At 37.7% G+C, this 23,794-nt stretch overlaps 1 protein-coding gene across 1 annotated transcript in view; it reads right to left on the minus strand.

Moving 5' to 3' along the window:
• The window catches only part of TENM1 (teneurin transmembrane protein 1), an 813,967-nt gene extending 790,997 nt beyond the window's left edge, over positions 1-22,970 (minus strand). Inside the window, exon 1 of the mRNA XM_072336858.1 lies at positions 22,622-22,970. The gene's annotated coding sequence lies outside the window, so the exon portion shown is untranslated. The remainder of the gene's footprint in view (positions 1-22,621) is intronic.
• Between the last annotated feature and the right edge of the window lie 824 nt (positions 22,971-23,794).

A 23,794-nucleotide genomic window follows, 5' to 3' on the forward strand; every position in this document is an offset into this window, starting at 1 on the left:
TGTCTGGTTGTAAGAATGATTTACTGAACAACACACAATACTGGACACTTGGTAAAAGTAAACTAGATTATATATGTTTCTGTGTAGCTGAACTCTGCTGAAGATATGTTGATAGAAGGTTTCTTTCTAAGAATACTTAAGATAATGCACAAAACAAGCTCCATGAGAACTTTGCATTTGACCCTGATCTTTCAAATACAACAGCTTTCTATGAGAGAAAGGGTAAGAAGAACTGAAGAGTTTAGACATTTCTCCTGGCAGAAACATTATCCTCAGTTTATTCAGCTGATAGGATCATTATAATGACCTACTGTCAACCTCAAGTGTATCATCTCTTGTAAGCCCAAATGCGGTGAGCAATTTTTCTTTGGAAGATGCTCATTTTTGTCCTGGCTCCAGCTAAGAGCTTACAGCACCCTTGAGACAGGAGTAAATGAAAAAGGAGTGGGGGGGTGGGGGGATGGGAACAGGAAGAAAAAAGAACCCAAGCTACTATTTCTTGCCAAAGAGTCATAAAATAGAACTAAGATGGAAAAATTATTAGTTCCCACCCTGCTCCACTTGCTGCTTATGTGAAATTGTTCCCTATGGCACATTATGGAGTGTTGCATCCAGACTCGTTTTAAGTGTTCAGCTCAATTTCAGCCATGAAACTGCAGCTAACGAATAATCTCCTTTGGTTTATTTTTATCACATTCTCAAGTATGCATTAAAATTAGCATAATTGATGGTGTAATTAAGGACGTCAGCACAGCTCTGAATATGGGGTTTGCTAGTTAACATGTGTTCCATGCTGGTTGGGTGTTAGAATAAGATTTTCTCCTGAAAGCTTTCTGCCAACATGACATCGGATTACTTTAAAGACACATTTAATTCCTAATCATTATCCAGCAGGTTACAAGATGCTGTGCTAGCTTTTATAGTTACGTTCATAGGCTCCCAGACGATACCTGTTTTTTCTCTTTGAATGGTAAGGACACAACAGCCTGCTCCAGTTCCATGTATTCATTTTTGTACATAAAACTGATTCAAGATGAAAAGATGGCCTCTCTTTATTCTTCTTTTGTATATGTCTATCAACACTAGGAAAATAGCAGTGTCACCTCAACAAGCACAGCAATTTCCAGTTGCCCACACAATTGTCCAAGCTTAAGCACTTGCTATTTGGACAACTCTTCAGGCTGTAGCTGACTGACAGGGAAGAGCCAAGGAACATTATCACTTTAAGAAGCAGAGGCAGAAAATCTAAAATTTGTCCTAAAGGAATGGTAGGGCTCCACCAGGAAAGTAATGTGGCCAATAGTCTAGGTCTACATCAATGCACATACATTGTGAAATAAGCAGGAGGAGATGAAAAACATGGTACAACTAGAAAACTAGGACCTATCACAGAAACATGGTAGGATGAATTACATAACCGGGATACTATGATCGAAGGCTACAGGATTTTTAGAAGGAATAAAAAAAGCAAGAAGGGCAGGGAAACTGACCTCTACTTTAAGAAGTGGATGAATTGCAAAGAGTTATCTTTGAGAAAGAGCCATGACCTGTCTGAGAGCCTGTGAATTAAAATTAGGAGCCAGATCAATAAAGGACATCTGGTGGTGAGAGAGTACTACAAGTCACCTGAAACAAGACCTTCTTTTCTCAGCTACAAGAGGCATTGTGCTCACAGGCTCTCATACTGATGGAGAATATCAACCTCCCAGACATCTACTTAGAAAACAACACAGCAAGCTGGAAGCAACCCAGGAGACTCCTGGAATCTCTTGAAGATAAATTTCTCACTCAGGTATTGGGCAGAGCAACCAGAGGTCCTGTTGCTCACCATTGTTTGGAAGTGATCATTAAAGAGGTTAAGACTGGAGACAGCCCAGGTTGTAGCAACCATGACCCAGTCAAGTTGGTGGCCTCGAGAAATAGGGGCCTGGCAAAGAGTAAAATCAGGATCACGTACTTTGTCTGTTTAAGGAATTATTGGATAAGATCCCCTAAAAAACATTATGTTAGGGACATATGTTAGGTAATGCGTTGGAAGCTCTTTAAGTATGCCTTTCTGAGAGGACAAGAGATCTCCATCCATCAACATAAGAAATCAACCAGAGGAGGCAGGAAACTAGCACAGCTGAGCAAGGATCTGTGGGTAAAACTGAGGGAAAAGAAGGAAAAGCACAGGCAGTAGAAGCAGAGAAGAATATAGGAATGTCATCTGAATATGTAGATATGGGATTAGGAAAGCCAAGTTGCAGGTAGAACTAGACTTAGTAAGGGATTTGAAAAATAACAAAGGATTCTATGGATATATTTGTCAGAAGATACAGGGGCCAAAGAGGGTGTAATCCCCTCTGATAAACGGAAAGGGAGAACTGGCTTCAGCAGACATGGAGAAAGCTAAAGCACTCAGTGAGATCTTGGCCTCAGTCTTCCCTGCCAGTCAGGCTTCCCATGCCGCTTGGGTCCCTGAACCTCTACACAAGAGTCAGGGGAGAACCTTCCTCCTTGAGAGGAGAACGAGTTCAAAACCACCACGAGGCTGAGCATGTACAAGTCTCAGGTTGAAGTGCTTATGAAATAAGCTCAGAACTATGGCTTACTTGTACTGATCAGAGCTGTAGGATCTCCATATCTCCAGAAGATAATTGCAATAAGAGAAGATTTTAGTCAAGGATAATATACAAGAAAAGCAAGTTAAATTGCAAAGAATTGATCTCTCTTTCTGCACTAATATACAAAGCTTAATAGTTCTTAATGAGAGTTAATGGAAGACATCAATTTCTAAGTTGTTAATTCAATGAGAGATGCTCCACAAGTCTAGAAATCTTATGTGAAGCAGAAAGGGAAGTTTTATATCTCTACAGTTCTTCATTGAGTATGAATTTATGACTTTATGCTCAAAAGACTTGAAGGGTTGACTTTGTTTTAACATAGCTTATACATATATTAGAATATATTTTTTAACATGGCACTTGTTGATTTCCTGGTATGTAAACCATGCGGATGAATTTGTTTGTGCCTGTGATTTGGCACAATTCCATTATCGTTTTCCATTTCATTCTTTCAAATGTCCCTCTGCTGCATTTCATCTACCTTACAGATCTTCTCTTTCAGCTTCTTTTGCACGAATATATTACAAAAGATACCTTACCTGTTTTATACTTCAAAATATCTTTGAAACAAAGAGAGAAGAAGATAAAAGAGGATAAAAAACATCAGAAGCAGGCCTTGATAACGAAGCAGACTTTGAAGATTTGATAGAAATACAGCACAATACTTTTCTAACAGATTTTTAATTTAAAATCTCACATTAAAACAGAATAATTACTAGACCCAGTGGCAATGTGGGAAGATACAAGGCTTATATATGAATAGGCAGAATGCCTCAGTGGTATTGCTTACTTTCCTCTTCCTTTTACTTTAATAATATTTCAGCTATATAATGATTCTGGTAACAACTGGCTTTGAGAAGCTTTCGGAAAATGTAATCAGTCTCTACAAAATTGAATTGGTCAAGCAGTGCAAGTTATATCAAGAAATGCTCTTTGGTAAATATATTGGAGCTTCATTTGAATATAGTTTAAACTAACAGGTATTTCTAAAATGTGTAGGTTATAGGTTTATCCTGAATTTCTTACAGATAGAGAAATGTAGTACAAGAATTCTCCTACAAGTCTACCTTAAAATAAGAGCAAAGCCCCTTTTGGCATTCATATCCTCACCTGACAGTTAATAGCTGCCTAAATGCGATTTGCACTTGGTAGTTATTAAGAAAACATCACATCTCTCTTGGTAACCAGAATTAAGAGCATAGGTCATGGAGGTCATGAGTTTCTATATAACTCAAAGGCAATTATGAATTTACTTGAGTTACCTTGGATTACTTCAGAATTAAAGCATTAATGAATTCACATGTAAGGTAGTATTTTCAAATGAATCATGATCATTTGAGTGATAAGTCGTTGGGATAACAAAAAGAAGACATCACGTGAGAGGAACATCAATGCAGTCAACGAGGAGCTTACGACCTACTGAATTGGGACCTCCCCCATGGTCCATTAACCTCGCTGCATCAAATGACTGCATGCTTAAATTGACTCTGAATCAGGCAGACTTGAAATGCAGCCTAATTAAGTAGGAAATAATGTCTAGTTAACCTATAAGAAGGATCTGATCTCCTCAGAAGACCGAATCCTAAGAAGCGAGGTATAATTTCAACAGATGCAGGTATGTATTGGGTTAGTTCATCTTAGCTGATTTGACTCAGGAAAAATAAATTCTAGTTCACTTTAGAAATGTCAAACCTTCTCATTTCTTACTGCTTTTTAAAAACAATGAATATATTTTAAAACAAACATTCTCAAAAGTCTGTTATTAATATCTATCTTATGCCTAAATCTCATTTGCATGTACCTATTGCAGTGCCAGTAAGTGTGTAGAGACAAGTGTGTAGGCAAATAAATGTAGCTTGTTCTGTGTTAAATGAAAATAGGAACAGCAAAAAGAGTTATAATAATAGACAGAGTTAAGTAAAACCACTTCATCTACATTTTCTTTACAGCTATGTATAGTCAGATCTCTATGTACGAATTTACAGTCCACAGATACTCGCATAATCTGTTATTACATACAACTATCTTTCTGTCTACAATTCTGGATGTAAACTAGGAAAAATGCCTGAAATAATATGTACAAGTCGAAGGCTACAGCACTGAATAATAAGAATGACAAAGTGAAAGTACTGAAGATGTGATTGACTGACAACCACTGAGAAAACTTTGGAAGAAAAAAGGGATACGGAAACAAGGAGACAAGAAAAAAAGTACTCCTGATCACTTCCAGTATGTATATACCAATAAAATGCTTAAAAATAACCAACATGCTGTCATCTTACACTTCCTAAAGCAGTTTCTAGTGTGCATTCTGACAGCTATAAATCAAAGAGATCTACTATTTGGCATTAAAATCTAGAAACCAAATTGTACACTGCCAGCATAAATGTACCAAAAGTAGTGAGAGCTGGAAAGCAATATGTCAACTTGTCCATACAGTACTCTAACCTGAATATTTTGTTTAGATGTGTGTCGCATAGACAAGTGGGAAATAGTTTAAAGGAATATAGCCCTTCTAGTGAAATACTTCAATGTAATTACAAATCTGTTATCCACTGCTGTGGATCATGTAGCTGTCTAGTACACCTGAAATGGACAGATTTTTCAACTTATTTTTTAACCTCCATAATAGGGCAATACCCTACCCATCAGTTTTATTCTCCCTTCCAGATAAATGAGGCAATTACCCTATTAACTATTTCCTTGAGCAGCTATGTGATCTCTTTGCAGAGTCAGTTACAAATACAGTAATGATACAGCCTGACAAGCCGCTTGACTGCATGTTATTTAATGCTCAGAGGGCCACTAAGTGTGCAGTGAAATTTGTGCTCATAAGATAAACTAGTCAGCACCGGCAATTGTTTCATTCAGTATGTAAAGAGAATTCTTAGTTTACCTAAATCATCCCCAAGACAATGGCTTGACAGCGTAGGCAAAGGAGAAAAGGACAGAAGCAGGGAGAGCACACAGGATAATGAAGAGTCTTAACAACAGTATTAATTCAGACATGTCAGATAAGACCTGTACTCTAAAGCATTTGAGAGGGGCATTTCAGAGTGCTTCCACAGTTCTTGATTTGTTAGAAAAATCTGAAAATCAATTTTCAACATGGCTCCAGCAAGTGATTCCAAGCTGAGCTGACTGAGTACCACAGATCCAGGATATCGCTTATATTTATGAGAATCACAATTGTCAGTATTTTGTATTCAAATATGAAAGCAATACTATGTTTCAGTCAGCTTTCTGGTCAACACAGAAGAGCTTCAGGTACCTTCAGCATCCTCCTTGCAAAAGTTTTTACAGTGTCTTGGGATTATTGCTTCACAGTGGTGATTTTTCCACCATATTACAACACTCACAGTTATACATATACACCCCAGGCACATACCAGTTAAACAGCTTGAGCTGTCAGTATAGGAGGAAAGAAATGAGGCAGACCTTTCCAGGCATCCATATGAACTTTGCAGTGTTGTTAAGAAAAAGACATTAAACACAGAGTCAGTACTTGCCTTACTTGATTGATTCACATTTGCTTTTGCCATTTCAAAATATAATATATATATTTGTTGTTGTTGTTAAAGAGCAGTTGTGATGATCCTGAAAGAACAAAAATTGTATGGCTAGTATGTCTAGGATATTACATATATAACAGCAGTTGTAGAATGCCTCAGAATTGGTTCCACTTGGTCATTTATAACTACTATTCAGAGAAGTCAGAAAGAGGGGAAAACATGGAGAAGAGGAATGAAGAGTTGTTGCTCTCTGGTAACTGAAAAAGAGCAGAAAGATACTAGAAAGAAAGAAACAATTAAGTGAAGCATATATCTCTAGCATTTAGCTTTAAGCAACCCGATGCATTTTGTCATATTCTTTACATTCTGCTCCAAGATACAGTATTTTCAAGAACATTGACCCATAAAAAATAAAATAAGCAACCTTAATTCAGTCGTGTTCCAACCATCTTGCAAATAACTCACAGAGGAGAAAGGAGTCACAAGGAAGACCATCAGAAGCTAGGTCACAGTGTCTCTTATGCGTTTGTATTACAGTATTTATGAACAAGAATGCATCAATTTTAGGTCATATTCCACTGAATTTGGTATTTGTATTATGAATAAGTTATCGTGGAATTTTAATGCTTTGAGTGTATTTTTATTCACATATCAGAGAGTTAGAAGTGCAGAAAATACTGCATTTATCCATTCTTACAGCATTATAAACATAATCTCCTTTCTGTTGTAAGCTGTTTTCTTCTATTTTATTTATTATTTGGCACACTTTGGTTTTGTATACTGGGTTACATCATTTTCTGGCAGCAGTTGAACTTTACATGATTTTTAATCTATTCTAAGGCTTTTACTGAAATTGTAGTCAATGCTCTGTTTAGGATCCAAACTATGAAAATTACAAAGCATTTTTAAGTAAAATTATGCTTTCTTTCTCAAAGCTACTTAAGCATCACTTTGAAATTATACTATTTTAAATGTAGTGCCTCTGCAGCATACTCCCAAAGTTCTTTTAAGACTTTAACTAATCACATAATGTTTAATCAAGCTCTGTGCCTCTTATATCTTTATACACTTTGGACCAGGCCACAGTAAACAGAGGACAAACTTGTGCCTATTGTTATGCAGAACCATGTACCAAGACCAGACTGACATGGACTCCTGCATTCATTTAATACTCCAAGGGTTTCACACAGCCCTTCTCCTGCTCTGGCTGAGCACTGAGGGCCCCGTGCTGTTTGCCCTGGGTCTAGCAGGAGTCAGGTCACGTCTGAGGTCTTCAGCCTTGTCCAGGAAGGACTCTCAAGTCATGCAAATGTGAGATTTCCCACTTTAGGGGGAAATGAACCACAAAAAGGTCACTGTTTCCAGCCTCTGAAAAAGGGTGAAAATGGGAAAGAGGTACCTAAGCCTTGGGGGAAAAAGAAAAGAAAAAGAGAGAGAGGTGAAGAGATATCCCAGCCATGCAAGCACAGCCTGTCCCTCTAGGCATCGTATGGGCTCACAAACCCAGCAGCATTGGAAGAGGTTGACTCTAAAAGTGCCTCCCCCTCCCAATAGATTTAGCATCTGTAAAGTGCTCATTCCTGTGAGAATTTGAAATGAGCAGATTTAGTGATTACACTGTTTGGGTTTTTTCACCATACAAGGAGGCAAAAATACTCGGTAGTATTGATAGGCTTTGACCTTGGCAATATTTGAAATAGTCTCCTGATACTAACAGCAAGCTCTGGTCTGTTGTGTCCAGCAATAATGAGCACTACCTTAAAAGAGCACATATTGATTTTGCTGCCAGTTGTCAGCCCTTACTTATTCATTTAGCAGAACTACAATAGGATCAACAGTGATGCAGCCATGCCACTCTGATCGTTGCAGTATGCACTACAGTATAATATAGTGGCATATTTTGTATTTAAGCTATGACTTAACAAAAAAAGATTGTGTAGAAACAATTTATTCACTTAAGATTGACGGCAGTATCAAATAGGAAAAAAATAATTGGTCTTACTCTATTTTTTCTTGAGAAAAAACATTTCTCATACTGTTAATCCAAATGAATTCAGAAATTTAAACACAAAGTATAGTAATTATTATAGTGCAATAATTATTAAAAATGTAAGCAAGATCATTAGAAACTACTTGCTACTTTATTATTTTCACCATAGAGCATAAATTGACCATATCTCTGCACTATGGGGGGGTTTGTTAAGAGCGTGCTAACAAAAAGGCATTTGCATAAGGACATTGTATTCCAGTCAGGCAAGATAGAAGCACTCACACCAAATTAAAAAGCTTTCTGAATCCTAAAAGTAAAGAGCTGAAATGCATTTCCTATCAGATTATTAGCATCATTAAATGGACATCTGAAACTATAAACAAAAAGGCAAATCTAGAGATTAAAACTACAGGTATGCACATTGCCCAAGCTCAGATGATTAACCAGAGCAATTCAACTCCCCCTGCCCCACACAGAAACCAGGGGAAGCCTGCCCACCAGGAAAGTCAGGGAACCAGGCTCTGAGCCGCAACCAGCACAGCAGATGCACAAAGAACAGCTTGGCAAGAACAGGGATGATGGAGCAGTGATCATACCCAAAGTGACATCTGAGTGGTAGATTCAGAAAGGCAAGGGTGACAGCTCACCAGGACAGGCAATGGACTTGCTGGAATTAATCAGACACAGATCAGATCAACAGTGGTGCTTTTTGACACGCTGAGCATGTAAAGATCTCTCCCAAGCGCAGACCTCTCCTGTGCAAATGTTGAGAGATTAACATCTCTAGAGCTGCTAAAAGCACCGATGGTGTGGGAGAAAATGAAGAGTCATGAAGTTATCACACGGATTCATTAACCAACTGATTGGCGCTTTCCCATTGCTCCTGTCACGAAAAAGGACAGGAAGACAGATTCACATTTATCTTAAACAGTTCATAGCAGCAATTCTCAGGGAAAGTACATCTCCTCATCTCTGAAAGGTGTCTAGCACTAACGTATTTTGAAGATAGCTGGTGCTAACTGTGGAACGAGCAACTTTTATTAAGTACAGCCTTTCTTACTAAGAAAATGTGGCATTTGCCAAGTACGTTTGGTATTTCCATTCTTAGTATAAGAGGTACAAATATACTGGAAGTACAAATACTGGAGATATATTTAGAGAAAGAGCCTAAGAACCCAGAGAACTAATTTTTTTTTCCTTTTTCCCCAAAGGACTCCTGTTTTGAAGTTTAAAGAAAATAATGTATCAAAAATAATACTTTACTTCATCTGCTTTTGTATCAAAGCAAATCACCAATGATAAACACCAGTGAAAAATAAACAGTTCCTGAGGCTAAACTCAGTATTCAGAAGCATTTGAGTACTGCTACTGTAACACAGCATTTACCAGTAAATATTTCATACTGTGTTCTGGACAACAGATTTCACATACAACGCATCACTGCAGAGCATCCTTCGGGAAGGAAGCAGTTTCACTTTTTTGACATCATAGTCAGACTTATTTATTTTAGGATAGGTAAAAATCTTTCCAGTATCGTGAACAATGAGATTTTACAGCTAGCAGAAGTACTAGGGCACCGTTAAAATGTCAGCTACACAGATACCACAGTTGCAATGCTTTCTCCTGGTGGATTTCTTTCTATGTGAGTTGTAGGAATCCACACAAGCTTGTTAAGAAGCTATATATATGAATTAATTTCCTTACTTCAATCTTCCCTGAATATAAGTTACACTAAAAAAATATAACAATAAAAAAAAATACTGTCAGTAATTATATATTTTTGACAGTAAGATTATTCTGAACCTCCAATTAACTGCAGGGTTGCATCTTACTGGACATTGTGTAGGAGCGGACACAAAGAAATGGTTGTCTCTTAGAGTAATGTAAAATCTATACGTACAGTTCACACAAAGATGGAAAGAGTCTACTGCAAACAAATAAATATAGAGACATGAAAATTCTGAATGCATATAGAGAATGCTTACTACAACTAATAGATGAGAAAGAGGATTCAATGAGAAACAGAGAAATAGAGCAGAGAAGCACTGTTCTCCTCCTTGCCACTACCAACATGAAGTTCTGCTTTGTCAGCGTGGCAGGAGCAGACTCCACAAATGCTAGCCTAGCAGGAACGTATGCTGCAGTAGAGGAGAGGAGCAAACAAAGGAGCTCAACAGCAACAGGTTCAATAACAGCTTTCTAGCAGGCATTTCCCCTTTGACTTTATCAAGCTGGGGCACTACCCTTGGGTTTCCTGCTCTCAAAGAGTATGAAAGAAACTACTGTAAGGAACTGCAAACTTTGGGAGGACAGTTTGCTTTTCTTGCAACCCTGAGTACATCCAAGTTCAGTATCACAATAAAAGTAGCACTCCGTTTCACAAATAAATAGCCTGACATACACTATTGGGCAGAGCTCACTTTTCAATGCTTAGATATTTTCAATAATAAATTATGTGCTTCGAGACAGTAAAGGAAGTTTCTCTTGGAAAAGCCTAAGAAATACCTTGATTGTTGTTATGGAATTCATTTACTCTTTCACTGCTTTCATCTCTGTTCTACATTTTATCCACATTAAGAAGTTCAAACACCGTAACAAAAGATGCAAAGAACTGGCTTTGCTGAATGTATTTTTAAGGTCTCTAAAAGGATTAAAAGTAATTATAAGATATATTGGCATTTGACTGCAACTAATATCACACCTTCTCTCTTCACCTGCAGTTCTGTAACGTGACTGTTTGGCACTGGCAACTGGTAGAGTCTTGTGTAAATCTGACACTGACATTTCTCTTGTACTTAATCTGTGACTATTGTTAATGCCTCCAAACAGGCATCTTATTCTAGAGTTGCTAAGTCTATCAGTTAAGCTAACATAATGCAAGTCTCTGGATAACCACCCATAGTAGGGTTTTATCTTCTGGTTGGGTTTATTTCTCTTCCTCGTTCACTACTGTGGGTTATAAAGCAGACAGATTTTAACACAATCATGTATTCTTCACACCTGCACAAAAATAATTACTTCAAAAAGCCCAGGTTAAGACCCGCATCTCTCTGAAGTAGGACACTTTATCCTAAAGCAATTCAAGCAATACTCTGAGATAAAATTATATGAAAGTTTGTCAGCTCTGTGATTCAAGCTACAGACTCTTAATAGGGAAGAGCTGAAACCCTTTATGAGGCACAGGCAGAGATTTCAAAAGGTGTGAGTAGAGGTGGCAGATATGAAGAGTCATCTCTGTACATTTGGTCTTCTGGAATCATCTGCTTTTCCTGATTCTGAATGTACTAGAAGTGTATATTTCCTAATCAGTCCTTTACAGCTATTCTATATGGTGCAGTGATTCTCTACATAATACATAAGAAATAGAATTTTCAGTTTTCATGGAAGAATACTCAAGTTTGAAGTTTTAAATTATTACGTTGGAATATTTCTCTCAAAAGACAAGGCTCCCCTTATTTGCTACTTTTTCTCAAGTACTCAAGCTGCCATCAAAATCAAGTCTGTCTTTTCAACTAATGTATTTTAAGGAGACAGCTGGGGGATTTGGGAGCTCTTTGTTTTTATAGCAGCCTTTTAGCCTGCTGAAGAGTTGCATTTTATTTATTTTCTGAAAACAACGGCAAGGCTACTTTGCACTAATGGAGGAGTTGTCTTCTTGTCACCAGGACTGACTAGTTGTGAAAGTATGCATAGAAAATTACTTCCTGCAATGACCTCCATTTTTAGAACAACTTGCGTAGGGCCAACATAAAAACAAAACCAACAAAATAAAACATTATCCTTGGATAGGACTATATCTCATAAGAAATTCCTTTCTCTTCTTCAATCACACATTCTTACAGAGCACATATTTGGTTCTTAATGCTGTTGGCCTAGTTGCTATCCATTAACAAGGTAATACAACTTATAACAACTAATAAATCAGCAGCAATACTAAAGAGAAACAGGTTGCAATACTAAAGTAAAAATAATAATCCAGTGAAAGCTCAAGATAGAGGGAGTGGAAAAAAAGAAAAGAAAGGAAAGGCCTACTCAGGCATGGTGATTCCAAGGAGTCCCTCTCGGCAATACTGTGCTGTGATAATAAAACCACAATTTAAGCCTACAATTACCATTTGACAGTATTTGAGGGACTTCAGTTATTATCTGTTCTCAGAGCCACTCCAGTACCCTCAGGCATTGTGGAATAAAAGGATAAATTTCTATTACTATCTCCTGGATGTATGCAGGCAGGGATCAGAGAGAGATGCTTTCTGCCACAAGTATTCTAGAGTGAAAGAATAAAAGACACTCTCCCAAGGTTACTAAGCTTAAATTGACATGGATGCTAACGTGAATCCTTGGGAAGGAATGAGATAATCTTGCAACATCACAAGAGGTAAGAGAATTCATATCTGTTTTTTGGGGGCTCCCTAATCCAGCAACACTCCTGTGTACCTTTTTTCACTCCGGACACACACTGGTCTTACACAAAGTTATTCTTAGCACCACTTCCTCCTCTTAATTCAGGAGAGTTAGGAGTTGTTCCTGGAGGCGTTTAAGGCCAGGCTGGATTGGGCCCTCAACAATGTGATCTAGTACTTAATCTAGCAGTTGGCAATGCTGCCTGAGGCAGGGAGTTCAAAACTTGGTGAGCCTTGAGGCCCCTTTCAATCCAAGCCATTCTAAGATTCTATGATGAGAGTTTCCTACTGAGGTGGCTGTTTCTAGCCCAAAGTAGCCTGAAGGTAGAGTGATCACAGAAAAACTGGAAAGGGATAGAGTGAGATCAAATGTCTGAGATGGCAAAACATCCCATGGAGACTACGATTTTCACATGTCAAGTGAACAGATGTTCAAGGTGGTCTTAAACAAGTGTCACTGCAAGTTTTTCCTCAATTACCTCCAAGGAATAAGCCAGCACACAGGTTAGTTGTCTCATATTTAGCTCTCCACAAGGTTTTCTAAATAAATAATAAAAATAAAAATTGTTTATATATCTTTACTCTGTAAAAATTCTTCTTAGCCTAAAAGGATATTCGAAGTGGATGATTTGCCACTTCTATCTCGGTCTGTCTTCTAGTTTTTTCCCTCCTTTCCCTTGCCAACATTCTCATCTTCCAGCTTCTTCCAACTCCATTCTAGTTTTCCTTTGCCAGTGTTACTTGAGGCTTTCACTCTCTTTTCTCTCTAACCAGCTTTCCCCTGCTGTACTAAATGGTATAAACCACCTCCTCCAGTTCCATGCCCCATGATTTCACACACCAGAATGAGATGCTATTTTCCGAAGTGCCAATTCAGCTCAGCAAGGGAGAAGTGTCCATGACCAAGAGTAGCAAGAAATTAGATTAAGTCTATTATGAGGGGAAACAAAACAAAACAAAAAACTAAAATCCCATAAAAATAAACAGCTAAATATTCAGTTTAGCAACATAGGAGGAAAATAGCAATTTTATGGGAATCTATCAGTATATTAGGACAAACTCTTAAGTAGATGAAAGATGTTCAGGCCTGTCTTAGTTTTATTTGCAATTAGTTTGTGGCCTATTTAGATCTAAGTCATGGAATTTGGGAACAATCAGATTAAAAGTAGACTGATACCAAATATTTATCTAAACAAAAAATGCAGCAAGATCTTTGCAGAGTATACCTTTAAGGAGAGAATAAAGAATATATCAGTGAATTTCAGCTGCGCTAACATTGCAAGATGCCATTGCAACATTAAAACTTTTTCCAGTCAACAAATGCTATTCTAGCAATTTTTGTTTTATGCTGATTTCTCATATCCTCATTGCAAGTGAAGTAAATCAAGACTGAAGCATATCTGAACACTGCACTATCTGAATTATACAACTGATTTCAATATTAGCATCTTCTTTTAAGTGCTTGGAAACATTGCTCTTGAGGCTAGCTCCCTTTAATCATAGGCAGGTGGATTAGGTTTTCCCCTTAAGACGAAGTTATTTCCCCAGCTGGAAAACTGGTTAGTTTGGGGTTCATTTAGATTGGGGGAGAGGGGTTTGTTGTTTTTGTGGTGTTTTTTTTTTAAAAAGTGTCATAGGTTACCCTAAAATCTACCTGCACCCATGACAGGGGGCAGTCGGCCTGCAGGCCGCTGGCCCAGAAGGAAAAGAAAAACAGGGAAAAGGAAATAAATACAGTGGCAACGATCTAAGGAGTCACACTTATTTACTAAATACTATATCAGAATACAGAATAACACAATATAATACAATATAATTGGAATTAAGGCTAACGAATCAAGTAAAATAAGAGAGAGTGAGTCCCGAAACCGAGAGGCCTACTGTAACTCTAGGCGAAACGGCTGGAACGCTCCCACACGGCTCTCCCCCTGGCTGGCAGGATCCAAGAGAGCGAGTCCAGCACTGAAGTGAGATTATATAGTCCTGGTCATATGACTGACCGTGGTGTTCCCTGGGACATTCAGTCTTCTTTCTGTGAGCAGCAGATTTGTCAAAATTATCTATGCTTAACATGATGTTATGATGTGGAATACTGATAGCAAAATTACAACATTGCAAAACCATGACAAAAAGTCATTACAATTTTCTCCAGAATATCAAACCTCTATGAGTCAGACACCTATTTATTTCCATCTTAAATGTATTTACATTAGCCTTTAACTTACTGTTCACATCCTTATAAATTTATTTGTCTGGACAAAACAAGGCAGTCTTACAGCGTCTTATGAAAGGCTTCTCATTCCCCAAGTGTCCTATCTACCTTTCTTGCCACCTGTTCCAGTTTGAATTCACAAAAAGAATTATTGAAAGTATCCTACATTAAGGGTTCTGCAAGAACTCATGCAAATATATTTCCTATTTCCTTTGCTAATGAAAATACCTTAACCAACACAACTTAAGACTTTATTTGCCCTTTTCACCAATGAAAATATTTCAGAATATTTCAATATTTCAGAATCTCAGTTCCTTGATATATGATGTTTGCTGGACATACAGTGTTACTCCTTAAAATGTAAATGTAAACATTTCAAAATAATTATGCAAGCATCATGAACTTCAAGCAAGAGTATAATTAATTGATAGAAAAGAGAAAGAATTGGAGCTCTTCCCAGAACCTCCCAAAGGATTCACCCGAGCCTAATAGCAAAACTCTTCCATTGTCAAAACAGCCACCAAACAGACCAGTCCAAAGGATTGTAATAACTGAGATTCTGAAAATCTAAGTGGACATAAGGGCAAGTAGAACACTTACAGTTTTCGTTGGTTTCATTTATTTTTCCTCTCAGTTATGTCATTCATAGTCATGATTTGAAGATTTTTATGACCTAATCTCCCTATCATTTCTGTGCGTAATTTTATATATTTAGCTTTCAAATAAAGAAATATTGCAGCTCCCTGTCAAATTATCTGAAACAATTTGAGAGGAAAGACACACATGAAGAAGGACTATGGCAGAAAGAGAAACAGGCTCTTGGAGTACATGGCCTACTGTAAATCTCTTAAGAATTTCAACAGTCAAGGCAGGAAAAATGTTTACTGTCCAGGGATACTCAAAGTTGCTCCTGTCAGCCCATTATATAGGACAGCTGTTTTTTAAACGTGTTTAAATAAAGAATCAACATCAAAGAGACATAAACTGACATCATCTTGTTATTTTCTTCTCAATATCCTAAAAGAGTATTTTGCAACTTAGACATCAGTCATTGCCCATGACCTAAACCAGACTGATATTTCTTTTTTTTTTTCTCCTGGGAACACTCTAGCACTATGGCACATGAGCATGATTTTTTCTTAATTTTTGTTTGTTTAAAGTGTACAATTCATCAATTATCAATACAAACTGAAATATCTTGACAAAACCATTCACACAAGAAAACAATTGATTAGTCATCATTCGTTCTTTATGGACAAAAGAAAACTTCATGAGTGGCATCACTGTACAATGACACTAGAAGTTGGTAAGCCATAGGAAAAGAAAAAGAACACATTCTATGCTTGTTACTTGTTGCCTGTTGACTTTGTTTTAACCCTTAAAATGTTAAATTACATACCAGTTGAAATTCTGATGATAATTACTGATAATGTGTTTGGTATGGTTTTTAGCTAAAGAACCTCAAGGAATGAAGTGTACCCTACCCAAAATTCACATATCCTCAGATTTCAGAGACTACATCTCTCACTAAGTTATTCTTTGATCAGAATTACAAGATTTCAAGAACCCCTTTCACTGCTCCTTATGTCCTAGCTGAAAAAGTCCCCAGTAAAAGGTGTCAATCATTGCTACTCCCATGACTACCCAAAATACCAGACTTCCATATGTACCAACAGAGAGTGAAAGTAACGTGCCACATAGAGAAGTGACTTACTTACAAAATAGCATAGTCAAGTCCCTCATGGTAGTATCATTGGTACAGATATCTAAATCCCTTTTACACAAATCGTACAACTTCAACACCATTAAAATTGATATAATAGGGGTGCAGCCCTTAGTGAGAAGTGAAAATTGACTGACTGGAAGGAACATCAGAGATTTTAGTGCTGCTGGCTTAAGAGGAGATAAAGAACTCCATCCTACCCATCTTACGTGTATGCATTTCACGAAGCAAAAAATTGCTGGCCAAGGTGCCAGTACTGCAAACCCAGGTGAACTCTTCAGCCATCACACTTCCACAGGCTAGCAGTTAACCACCAAGAGAAGCTTCTGAAGCTAAACTGACAACAGTTACATTTGGTATACTTCACCCAGAATACCAAAGGGATGCTATTCAGTGAGCCAGTGCTACTCAAGGACATAGCACACAAAGGAGATGTTACCCTTACTTTGCTATTATTTATCACTTACTTTCCACCAAGTATTGGTTTCTGTACAGTACTACTTGGAAACAACAGCAGTCTCTTCTTTAAGTCTGTAAATTCTAGTCACAAAGTGTATTTCAAGGGCCATTTGGGGGGAATGAGTTCAAAAAAATATTTTCTGAACAACATCTTAAAAGTACCTACAGAGCTCAGCATCTTATGAATCAAAACAAATACAACAGCAGCACAGATACCCCAGTAGGCTGTTATTACACCCAGTAACAGAAAAGAAACAACTCTGGCATGGTGGAATAGAGAATATGGTGGGAAGTTCATAATCCCTCATGTTAAGTCCACTGTACAAGTAGCTTTTCAGGAAACTCTGTTGACTAAGTATTTGGGCAGTTTTCCTCTTTAACAGTGAGAAAAATTCATGTGCAGGTGTTTTGGGGGTTTGTGTGTGTACGTGTGGCTACAGAGGCACCCAAGGATGAACACAGGGTGAAAACTTCAACACAGCTGATAATTCAGATCCAAGCAGTTGACCTTTGGTTTCTCTTGCAATAAAATCACAATAAACTACTTGGGTTTCATGACAGTGCCATATATAATCCCTCTGCCTGAATGATGCCCACTTATGAAAAATGTTGATACTAGATGATTAACTTCCATTAATTTACCAAAGAACAATTTATTACAAATATTTGTGTACTTAAAGGCAGTATTTGTAAGCCAGGTTCCAATTCCCTTAACCATATATGCTATGTAGTCTATTCCTTCTAATTTTTAGAAGATTTACAGATTAACTATTTATAAAGACAAAAGATTTCCTTCTCAGAATTTTATTTGTTTACATTTCTTTACTGATAAACCCCTACTGCTTTATTTCTTGCTAGGTAGGGTGCTGATCAGAAAAAATCCTCCTTCTCCCCTATACTTTTAACAGTAAGTTGGTTTATCCAAAGAGGTACTTGAAAGCAGTGTTTATTGTACAAAACTAACAATGTAATGTTATTAAAATAAATTTAAAAAAAAAAAATCTGAATATCTAACTGGATATCATGTTTTCTGAGTTTAATCCCTTTATGGTGCAAATACTCATATTTCCTTTTGATTTGGAAAAAATCTTTTTTCTTTTTTTCTACAACATGAAATCTGCAATCAAGGCTCCCACAGACCAGAGCCTTTTTTCTTATTACCATTTTTATAAGTTACTTAGATTATATACTTAACTTGTGAGGTGCTCTTTTCCTTCTACCAATAGTCTACGTGGGACTCATTAGATACTGACCTAAATCCATCTCCCTTCATTTCATTGTAACATGGCAGATTTTGTGATGGTTCTAATCATACTAGTAGAGCTGCCCACCTCAATTCCATTAATGAAAAGTCAACACAAGCACACTTACACCCTGAGCTATTGACTATTCCTGGACCACACTAGTGAAGCCCACAGAGATAAAACAGCTCTAGTATTTTAAGAGAAACAATGATATCTATCTTGTTTCTTCTTCTTTTTTTCTGGCCACTAAAGCACTGAAATAGAAAATGCACCATTAAACAATCTTGGGACTTTAAATAAACCTACCAAAATAGCAGCTGCTCAGCTGACAGTTTATTTTCTGGGTCTCTCACCATTCAGTTTTGCTTTCAGTGATTCACTGCAGTTTTGAACTCTGAACCAGGCTGAGGATAATGAGAGGATCAAAACAACTCACTATATTTTTTTCTAATTCAGTCTGTCCTAAACATGGCCTATACCAGAGAAACATCTCTGTGCTAAGCACTGCTACCAGGACTGCTTGAATATGGCTGGAAATCAGTTTATATCCAAATTCATAATTTTCTATTACACACACAAAAAAAAGGTCAGTCAAGTTTAGATTTTTTGTTGTTGTTTCTGTTTTTGTTTTAAATAGGATTGTGCTAACAGAAATTGCAATGAAATTTCAGAAGAAAAACCAAAACATTTTGTCAAAACTTCTGCCTTATAGATACTAGAAATCCAACTTCAGCATCACAACTTTTCCATCTAGCATCAAAGATACTAAAGGGGAAGAAAACAGTTAGGAAGTTGCTAGCTGCTAATAAGGTTAGGGCAGAGGAAGATCTACGATGCTGAACACACAGCTGGAGAAAATACCCACCTCAGAATTTGCTGTTACGTTACTTCAGTTAACAGTCAGTTTGTTAGAGCATTAACGGACCAGCAACCAACAAACCAGCAGTTAATTGCTGGTAATAATTAGCTTCTTAGGGATTATTGCCTAAATAAATCACAAAAGTTCTGTGCTCTTGTAACATACTATTTTCTTAAGACAGTCAAGTTCAGTGGTAGTCAGCCTTACTGCTAATTCTGAACTCCTGTGTCAGCCATTAATTCTTATCTTGTGTGCCCATACAAAGCAAAGTACAAAAGCACCTTAACCTCTGGTGTTCATCTGGGAAAATGTTACCAAATGCCTGGACAGTGGACAAAGGAAAGCTAGTTTCATGCTCTGTTCCGTGCTCACAATAGAAAGAATTAATGCCCAAGTGTGAACACATCTGTTCAACATAAGAATGCTGCACATGCCCCTCAAAAGCACACTGAGTTGTTTTCTGAAAATCCTTATGTATGCATTTGTAGAGTCATCATACATTACTGGGACTGTATGTTTACTGTTTCACTTACAAAACTAGAGAGCTTATTAAAACTAACTAAAATTAGATCAAAAGATAATGGTCACTCTAGAGACCCATAATAATAAAGAAGTACACTGACACCCAGAATTTCATACACTGCAACATACCTTCCAGAAATGCTGATTTCTTGTTGTCAAAGAACAATACCGCAGTAAAGAAAACACCAAGAAACACCACTTACTTTTGCTGTTAGTGAATGATCTCATGTTTCATGTCATGAAATGAGAACCAAGTAACAAAACTGAGGGTTTCTCACCTTATTTTCAATAGCACTAGCTGACCCTCCTTTGTACCATATGTATACTGAAAAAACATCACCAGTCAGGTCTGGGAACCAGCAGAAAGGTTCGGTCATTTGGTCAAAGGCACTGGAATAAGGGGGTACCTCCATAGTGTCTTATGACAGTCAGGGATGCTAGCTAGTAACTTCTCTGGTAGCCAGATCAGTCTACTTATCTGGTTAACAAACCCTATCATCATCACGAGCTCTTTTTTTCTTAGATTTGCTAGCAGTGACTCTGGAAATCCTGAAGAGTCTCAGCAAAGGTAAGGGGATTCCCCAGTGGGACAGGAGTATTCCACAATCTTCACTGAGCTATCTGCAGTAAAAGCAACTTCAGCTTCAGCGGGACTGAAGCTCAAAGGGATTTCTACCCCCTGTTTTGTAAATGAAGCAAGAGCTCAGTCATGACGGAAACAGCGGCTGTTCAGCGGGGTTTTAGGAGTGTAAGGTACGTGTAATATAAAAAGGAAGGTTATTGGAGTCAAATTCATCAGGTGACCTAGAGTTGTAAAAAAGGCAATTCTACATAAAGCACTGCTTTTGTGAATGAGGATAGTCTGAAAACTCTAATACAGAGTATGTTTCAAAACAGGCAGCTGCCAACATATATGCATAACATATGAGCAAAGTGAGTCACAGAAACGTAAGGAGACCTGCAAGCAATGCCAAGCTGAGAAGAAACCCATTTAACCCAGTGCACAGTCTTCTGACTGTTCCTTTCTCAGACATCTACAAAGTGTGACAATGAATAAATAAATAAAAGATAAAATGTAAGGTTTGAGTTTATTCATCAGTTTTACTGAATGTGAACTGAGTGTTTACTGAATGTATGAGGATTTAACATATTCCTAGGGAAAGCATTTGGATTGGGATAAAAAAATTAATTAATTAAAAACAAGAACAAAAAGCCACCAACCAGTTATCTTTTGCCTTCACCTTCTCTGAAACCTGCATTTTGTAAGAGTTTCTAATTAAACGAATTAAGGTATGCTCAACTTGCAACCCCTCTTTTCCTTTTTAAGGTAATAATTCACTTTGGTCCTTCGTCAGACAACTACTCATTAAAATAACAGAAGGGCACCGGTGTAATTTTCTGTATTGTAAAGTTTATATATAAAGAAAAATAATAGCCAAGGTATCACTTTTCCATTCTAGTTTCCTTTCTATTTTCATTTATCTATTTAACCAGTATGAATTCTCCCAAGCACTGAATTTCTCAAGCAGATGAAACACATGGCAAAACTCTTCTCACCTGCTGCCAGGTCCGCTAACCAACCCCTGTCACTGATCAGGCTCACCTCTATTTCACAGCTTTAATTTCCAAGGCTATTTCTTTTTTATCTCTTTAGGCTTTATTACTATCAGATATAATTCTCATTTTCCTGGAATTGTTTTTTCGTTATGCTCACTGGAAAGAAGACTATGGATTTACACCTCCTCAATAGTTTTGACAGATACAAATCACAGGATACCTTTAAACAATATACAGGAGACTATCTCTGCCTAGAGCAATTATGTAGGAAGAAATTGTGTGGGTACAATCATCAGAGAGAGCTCTACTATTATCAGTATTTATTTCTTATTACAACAGTGGTACCTGAGCTCTGTTTTGAACACTGCTTTCAGGTTTTCCTGTAAGCAACTGAATCTTTAGATGTGGCATCCTTGCTCACACAATAACCAACACTGAAAATACATGTACACAAACACTGGTCTGTTTCAGAAGAGAATGCTAGACCTTGCAAAAGTTTGCCTCTGAGTCCCTTACTGCAACTTAAATTGATGGAACACTGAAGCTTTTGGAGTCTCACTGATATCATGGTATTCCTCATAGGGACAAATCCTGAACTCTGACCTTGCTTCCTCATGGCACACAACTGTTACTCTTGCTCTTTATAAACTTATTAAGTCACATGACTGTCATGATACAGAAAGGCTGAACCAGTGCCACCTACGTGCTCATTCATGCGGATGCACACAAATACAAACACTAGGAAGAAAGATCACACCAGATTACACCAAAGATCACAAAGCCTGATTGCAGGCTTTTCCTCTCTTTGTCCCTCTGCAGTATTAAGGCAGATAAAATGAGCAGATGTGACCTAGGGCTCCATCCCACCCCAGCCCTCAGCATTGGCAGTCAGCGCCTGCATTCCTGCATGCTCTTGGTAGGAAGTACTGTGAGGCAAATACTGAAACCAGCTCACAATTATTATATTCACCTATTAGCAGCAATATTAATCTGCTACATAAGAAATGTCTGCCTCAGGAAAGTTTAGAAAACTCTTGATAAAACATGCATAATTACTCTGAAAATACAGTAGAGAATTGCTGAAATAACTTCAAATATGCTACAGCATATCTGCTTACTTTCCAGCACACAAAGAATTTATGGTAATAAGTTTTGGAAAGTAATACAGCAGTGTTGCTAAAAATGCAGAGCAGCTGCTTCAGTTATTATAAAATGGCTAATTTTTACTCATTTGTGATATGGGTTTGAAGATGGGTAACAGCTGCAGTTTCACCCAGCTGCATCCTGATGCTAAACGCACACCTCGAAGCAGTCAGATGGAAGTATAGATTGCTTTACTTTACAACACTAAGTACCTTTGCCTTTCCAAGAAATACCCTGAAGGTCACTGGCAATTAAAGCTCCCCAAGGTCTCTTTCACTCGGGGTGCGATGACTAACAGACACAAGGTCTCCAGAAGTCAGCACCATACAGTAACATAGCAAGTAGTAACTGAGCTGCATGAATTAAAGAGGATGTTGAAAGGGCTTCCTACCTGTACAAGTTGCTACTCCCCCTCAGCCTGGAACCCTAGACGCTGGCTCTTCTCCTTAATTGCTGAGACAACACGAATTTCTCAAGTAAGAAGTAGGAAAAAAAAAAGAGAGAGAAAAAATAAAAGAGAAAAAAGAAAAAAAAAAAAAAAAAGGCTCTATTGGTTGCTGCCTCCTCCTTAAAAAGGTTACTTCAAATGCCTCTCTCGCTCCCTATTTATTTTCTGTCCCTCCCAGAAGAGCAGTTTAGAGGTAGAGTAACGGAGTGTTTATCCTGGCTCTGAGGATGCACGCTTGTGCGATAACTGCCTGCTCCCTGCAGTATAGCCGGCATGATGTGATGTGCATACTAAAGCAGTTTGCATTAGGCAAGGCTTAGCAGAGCCAGCTTCCCAGTCTCCACCTTCTGTATCGCAGAGCGAGACGGCTTCTTCGAAAACACTGGGGCTGTAATGACAAGGCGGCAGGGCTCTGCTTAAAGCATAAATGCATTTTCTTTGAAGACAGTATTTAAGGATAAGGTTATATTTGTATATCACCTCACCTGTGAAAAAATAGAAGCAGCTTTAAGTGAAAGCGCAATACAGTCACATGAACGTGTAAAAATTCCCTGTTATTTGTTGTCATATGACAGATTATACTAAAAGCAAAAACTAATGAGAAATCCCCAGTTAGGAAACATTTATCTGCTGCCATCTATCAAACAAGGAAAGGACTAAACAAATAAATACAGCCTTGAAGAACATAGAGGCTTAAACGTCTACAGGCTCCAAGATAAATGTGGGGTTTTTATACACTACAGTCACGGCTGAACAACAGCTACATTATGAACGAGAATTAGCTCTAAAGTACTACATTTATCATAAATCTGAATAAATATTAGAGAAGAGATCAGGCTGTAAAACCCTAATTTGGATTTTGAGCTGTCTACAGCTTAGAAGAGCCTGAATCTGGGGATTTGCCTCTGGCCTATCTGTCTGCTATAGCGGCTCACACACACACTCACAGAAGTGTGCAAGAATACTAAGACAAAAATCCCATTTGTTGCACTGGACTAAAAGCACAGCAGTGAGCTGCTTACATTTATTTATTTATTTATTTATTTTTAAAATCGGTGATTCACTTCTTGGTTACAAAGGATTTAAAAGAAATCACTCATGTCTTGACTGTAGGGG

This window comes from Excalfactoria chinensis, chromosome 4 (genome assembly GCF_039878825.1).
Source record: "Excalfactoria chinensis isolate bCotChi1 chromosome 4, bCotChi1.hap2, whole genome shotgun sequence".
NCBI classification, from domain to species: domain Eukaryota; kingdom Metazoa; phylum Chordata; class Aves; order Galliformes; family Phasianidae; genus Excalfactoria; species Excalfactoria chinensis.